A 6,645-nucleotide genomic window follows, 5' to 3' on the forward strand; every position below is an offset into this window, starting at 1 on the left:
GGTGCCAGCCCAGGAGTCACACCTGTGGAGCTCCAGGCACAGTCCTGATCTCCCCTGAGGCTCAGTGTTTTCATCTGGAAAATGGGCAGAGGAATGAGCACCTTTCGGTGTTGGCATGTGGGCCACGGATGAGGCACTGCAAGCTCCCTAGCAGAGCCCAGCTCGCCCTACGTGCTCCCCACGAGGCAGTGCTTCCTCCTCCAAAGCCCTCCACACCCATGTGCACCACGGACCTGCTCAGTGCGAGGTGCCTTTTGGGGACCCTGGTGATGGCAAAGCTGGGTCCAGTCCTCTGGGTGGAGGTTTGACTTACAGTGTAAACATCAGTGGGTGCTTTGGATTGCCACCATGTCCTGTGAGAGGCCCAGGGTCAGGCCATCTTCACAGCCCCCTGTAAGGCAGGCATCACCGTCACCCCATTTTATAGGGGAGGAAATGGGGGCTCAGGGATGGAGGAAACTTGCTCAGGAACACACAGCTCCCAACTGGCAGAGCTGTGATTCAGATCCAGACCTCCCAGACCGCCAAGCCCAGGCATCTGCTTCTCACTGCACCCCCCCAGTCGAGGCAGCCTAGCACTCGGGGCAGCTTGAGTCTTCCGGGAGGTGAGATTATATTTTGTGGTGGTGGAGGAAAGCTTCAGGAAAGAGCAAGAACTTGAACTGAGCCTTGAAGGCCAGGGAAGTGAAAAAGGACTCAGAAACCAGAGCTGGAGTGTTCGGGGCTGAAAGCAGACCCCAGTGTGGCCAGACCACCCTGGTCCTGGGGGACTGGGGAAGGTGATGGCCAGGGATCTGATGCGCCCTTGTCTTCTTTTCTGCAGTGAATTTGCTGGACACGTCCATCATCCACGGGGACTGGGGCTGGCTCACGTATCCGGCTCACGGGGTGAGTGATGGGCGGGGGCGCCAGTGCTGTCCCTCTGTGAACAGAGAGGCTGTGATGCCCAGTTCTTATCGTCAGGCAGATCAAAAGGAAGCAGAGGCCACGAGAGGTGAAGGGACTTACCCAAGGACGCACAGCAGTCAGAGTCAGAGCTGCTGACTTCTTAAATTTAGCACATGCAGTCTTTTGGAATTCCAGAACCAAGTCCGGGGCCAGCTCCCCCTTCTTCTGGTCTGAGGCCTGGATGTGGTATCCTTACGTCTGTGTCCCAGGCCCATCTGGCCTCCATGGTGATGCTGGGCTCAGCCCATTAGATCCCTGTACTCACAGGCGACTCCCTTCCACCCTCCCAAGGAATTGGCATGGTAACCCCTAGTGTCCAGAGCCGAGGATGCCCTGCCCAGTCCCCCCGATTCTCCTAAATCTCAGGGGGGCAGGGCGGTAAAGCAACACAAGCCCATGAGCTTGGTGGGGTTGGGCCCCACCATCCACAAGCTGAGTGTCCTTGGGTCACCACTTCACCTCCCTGAGTCTCAGTTTTCCTGTCTGTAGAATGGGATGAACACTGGCAACCTCGTGGGGTTTGCTGGGAGGGTGAAGGGAGATGACACATGATCTTGGCACCATGCCTGGCACAGGGTAGGCCTCCATTAAATGTATTATCATCATCATTGTCACTAGTGTGTATTATGGCCGTATCTCACATAAATTCCCTCCTATAAGCTGGATCAGAAACACGCACATCCCCACCGTAGACACAAGCACGTCTGGTACCCACAGCTACTTTCATGACCGCTTCTGCTTCCATGCCTCTGGAGACAGAGTGATAATAATTTTAGTGATGACAATAACACTGAGCTGAGTTTTGAGTGTTTCTTTACTTTGGGGTAAGATTGTAAGCTGGGCTGTCTGGGGGCTGTGACCGGGGCCGGGGCAATCCCGGCTCCTCTCTCTCTGGGGGTCTGTCCCCAGGTGGCGGCAAGCTGAGTCTGTTGTCATCATCCCCATGCACCAGGCTTCAGGGAGTTGAAGGGGCAGACCAGGGCCCCTGAGAGCCAGCAGGGACCCCTTCTGTGCCTCAGCACGTCAGCCCTGCCTGAAGACAAAGGCTTGGCCCTGGGAGTGCCCCTTTACCGCCCAGGGCCTCAGCCTCTCCCTGTGAGGGGCTCTCCTGTGCGTCCCATGCGGCTGTCTCCCGGGGTGTTCGTGCGTGTGAAGGGCTTTGGTGCAGAAACCGGCTCTGCCAGTGGCAGGGGCTGTCCCGAGAGCAGGTGACTGCCTGGCTGTGGGCTGGGGCAGCGTCTCCCCTGAGACTCGGCAGCTGGGCAGGAATGGACTTGAGCCCCTGGTTGGCACTGGATGTCTCTGTCCCTCTGTCCCACTCAGAGCTTAGGACATGGTTTTTAGGGTAACAAGAAGTAGGAAGGATTTTAAGCAGGGGTAGGTGGTGAGAAATATGACTGGACTTTGCTGGTGACGTAAGGTTCTTTTGTTTGCTGGATGCTATGAAGAGTGGCTCGGGGAATTCCCTGTTGGTCCACTGGTTAGGACTCCGCATTTTTACTGCCAAAGGTGCAGGTTCAATAGCTGGTCGGGGAACTAAAAATCTTGCAAGCTGTATGGCACAGCCAAAAACAAACAAGCAAAACCCCCTAAAAAGAGAGTGGTTCAGAGTTACTCATTTCGCTTGATAATTAGAACAAATAATTTATATTCACATAAAGTGAAGTCGCTCAGTCGTGTCCAACTCTCTGTGACCCTGTGGACCATAGCCTACCAGGCTCCTCCATCCATGGGATTTTCCAGGCAAGAGTACTAGAGGGGGGTGCCGTTTCGTTCTCCAGAGGATCTTCCCGACCCAGGGGTCAAAACCAGGTCTCCCACATTGCAGGCAGACACTTTACCGTCTGAACTACCAGGGAAGTCACATAGCTCTTAACAATTTGTGGGCGTTATCTCATCTAACCACCACTACTAATCCTGCAAGTGGTACAGCCATCCCATTTCACAGATGAGGAAGCTGAGGCTCAGAGCAGTGAGAAAAATCTTTCCACCGTCAGGCAGGTTTCAAGTGATGGATGCAAGCTCAGATCTCTCTGGGCCTGGAGCCCTCACTGAGTCCCTGCGTCACCTTGTGAAGGGCTGGGAACCGATCCTGCATTATTTACTGAAACAGGGACCACCTCCTATCAGTACGGGGCCTGGAGATGGGGCTTGCCCAGAGGAGAGAGAAAGCCAGAGAAGATCTCTGTTTCCAAGCTCTGGATCTTGAACCTGTGGCAGGCTGGCAGGTGAAACGCGCAGGTGCCCACGTCCAGGGGGTCTGGGGAGGGGCCTGGGAATCTTTTGTTGAGTAAGTTTGTAGCTGGGAGGAGGTTGATGGTCCCTGCGGTTCCATCCATTCTCTGATTCTGGAGTCTGTTAAGCACCCTGGGTACAAGGGTCATCCGTGACTGTCTCCAGCCTCACCAAGTTATCAGACCGTCAGGCAGGCCGCATAGCCTAAAGCCAGCGGTGCTGGGTCTGGACGAGCTGGTGCTCTGCAGCCTCTAATCAGCGTGACTCAGGCCAGTCCCTTTACCTCGCCTCCACCTCCTCATTTATAACACAAGGACGATCACAGAACCTGCTCCCTGCAGTTGTCATCTGAGAGATGACGCAGGAAAAGGACATTGTACCAGCAAGAAACCAGATGCTCTGAGAGGTTAAGCGTCTCTGCTAAGATCTGGGGAGTCTGGCCTCAGAATTCACGCTTCTAACCAGGCTGCACCCCTCTCTTTGGACCCCTCCGTCCATGCACTGGGTCATGCTCCACCTCACCTGGTGAATTAACAGCCACTCATGAATATTCCTTTTTATTGTCTCTTGATCCTCACCAGCCCCTGGAGTGATGAAAGGGGCAGGCGTTAGCTACCTCGGTTTACCTGTGAGAAGTCCAAAGCTCAGAGAGGGAATGTGATCTGCCCAGCCGTGCACAGTTGGTTTGCTGCTTTCGGTTCCTGGAAGGGAAGAGTTCCGTAGGGATAGTGGGGGCTGGGGAGGGGGGCGGTATGTGCCAGGGGCCAGAGAGGCAGCTGGGGTGGGCATGGCACCCAGCATGAGTGGGGATGCCCCAGGTAGAGAACAGGGCTGATTGTGCCCTTGTACCACCCGCCAGGAATGTGTGCCACTCTCTGTGTTTGCGGCAGCCCCTGAGGCTAAGCCAGGCCTTTGGCCCTGCTCGGGCGGCTGGAGCAGACTGGGATCGAGCTGATTAATTTATCCGGGTCCCTGGCAGGAAACAGACAGTGAGCAGCTGGCTGGCTCTTTGGTGCTCCATTAATTGTGACAATGACTTTAACCCCAGATGTGACACGGTGCTGCCCAGAGCCCCAGCTGCAGAGTAGGACGCGGCGTAGGGGTCCTTCTTGGGGTGGGGGGCGTGCAGGAAGCATACAGTCTTTCAGGTGAGGCTGGCACGGCCTGGTCTGCTTCCCCAGGGGTCCCTGGAGGCAGGCACGGGGGTGATGGCAGTCCAGCATCGTGTCAGTCCCCTTCTGGGCCAGGCCCAAGCTAAGCACTGGGCAGTTTTCTTTTCCGTTCATCCTCTCAAGTCTCACTGAAGTGGGGCCTTTCTGAGCCCCTCTCACAGATGAGCAGGCCGAGGATTGAGACCATATAGCTGACCAAGCTGAAGTCAGATCAAGGGGCTTTTGTCGGGCAGGGAAGACTCAGGATGCCTCAGATCCCCACTCTAGTGCTTGTGGGACAGCTCGGGACCCTGCCGGTTCTCAGAGCACAGTGAGGAGTGGTCTTTGCTTCCTCCCCCTCCTCCCAAACTGTCCTCCCCTCTCCGACCCCTGCTTAAGCCATAGGGCCCCTAGTTCAGAGACAATAACCACAGAGACCCAAGAGAGATCACGGCCCTGCGTCTCTGATGCACCCAGGACAGCGACCCCAGAGCCTGTCTCCTCCGTCCGCCCTTGGCGCCCAGCCCCTCCTCAGAACCCTGAGGAGTCCACTGAACTCAGCCCAACAGCGACTACTCCCGGCCGATCAGCATTCTGCCGCTAAGGAAGCTGCGGCCCAGAGAGGAGTGGCCATTTGCCCAAGGTCGCAGAGCCAGTTGAGACTGAACACAGGCCTCTCGACTTCCGTTTCATTTCTCAATGCTGTGTCTTCGGCGTGGCTCTTCTGTGTCCAGACTGGGCTTGCTGAACATTGCTGGCCCTTGCCAGCCTCTGCTGGGGCTCTTCTCTCCTGCCCCTGCAGGAAGGCCCAGCCTCAGCCCTGCAGGAGGTTTTGCCACACCCTGAATGCCCACACCCTCCACACTCTATCTGTGAGAACGTGAGGGGGCTTGCGGGGAGAGAGTATTTCTTGTGCAATTCTTTTTATTAGTTCAGTCGCTCAGTCATGTCTGACTCTTTGCGACCCCAGGGACTGCAGCACGGCAGGCCTCCCTGTCCATCACCAACTCCCAGAGTTTACCCAAACTCATGTCCATTGAGTCGGTGATACCATCCAACCATCTCATCCTCTGTCGTCCCCTTCTCCTCCTGCGGCAAGATACACTTAGCATAACATTTGCCATCTTAGCCACTTGTGAGCCTCCAGTTCAGTGGCATTGAGTCCATTCACACTGTTATGTGACCGCCACCCCCGTCCATCTCCAGAATGCTTTCATCTTCCCAGACTGAAATTCTGTGCCCATTAAACTATAATAACTTCATGGCCCTCTTGCCTCAGCCCCTGGTAAGCACCGGTCTACTTGCTGTCTCTAGGAACCTGCTGTAAGTGCCTCGCACAAGTGGAAGCATACAGGACTTGTCCTTTGGTGTCTGGTCTACTTCACACAGCATAAGGCGTTCAAGGCTCCTCCATGTTGTATGTAGAACGTGTCAGAATTTCCCGAGGCCCCGCTGTATCAGTGCGCACATTTTCTTTGTCCATTTATGCGCTGGGGGACATTTGCGTTTCCACCTCTGGGCTGCGATAAGCACGGGTGTGCAGATCTCTGGTTGTGTCCCTGCTTTTGTTTCTTTCGGGTGCACACCCAGAAGAGGAACTTGCAGTGATTCTATGCTTAATTTCGTGGTATTCGCTGTTTTCCACAGTGGCTGCACCAGTTAACATTCCCACTAGCAATGCACAGGGTTCCAGTTTCTCCACAGCCTCACCAACCCTCGTTATTTTCAATTGCTTTGATAATAGCTAATGGGTGAGAAGTGGTATCTCACTGTGGTTTTGATTTGAATTTCCTGAATGCTTAGTGACGCTAAGCATCTTTCCACGTGCTCTTTAGCCATCTGTGTATCTTCTTTAGAGAAAAGTCTATTCGCGTCCTTTGCCCGTTTTCTAATTAGGTCTGTCTGGTTCTTTGCTTTTCAACTGTAGAAGTTCTTTATATATTCTGGATACTAATCCCTTATCAGATACATGGTTTGCAGGTGTTTTCTTCCGTTCTGTGTGTCGCCTTTTCACTCTGTTGATTGTGTCAGTGATGGGGGAGCGTTATTAGTCACTCACTCGTGTCCGACTCTTTGTGACCCTGGGGACTGTAGCCCACCAGGCTCCTCTGTCCATGGGATCCTCCAGGCAAGAGTACTGGAGTGGGCTGCCATTCCCTTCTCCAGGGGATCTTCTGAATCAGTGAGGCCTGGCCCGCATGTGACACAGAAGTGATCATACTCACCTGTCCTGCCTCCCGGTGCCCCCTTACCCAGGGCAGCCCCTGGTGGGGGCAGAAGGAACATCACACTCAGTGAGGCAGAGCAATCC

The sequence above is a fragment of the Oryx dammah genome, unplaced genomic scaffold (assembly GCF_014754425.2).
Source record: "Oryx dammah isolate SB20612 unplaced genomic scaffold, SCBI_Odam_1.1 HiC_scaffold_27, whole genome shotgun sequence".
Lineage (NCBI taxonomy): Eukaryota > Metazoa > Chordata > Mammalia > Artiodactyla > Bovidae > Oryx > Oryx dammah.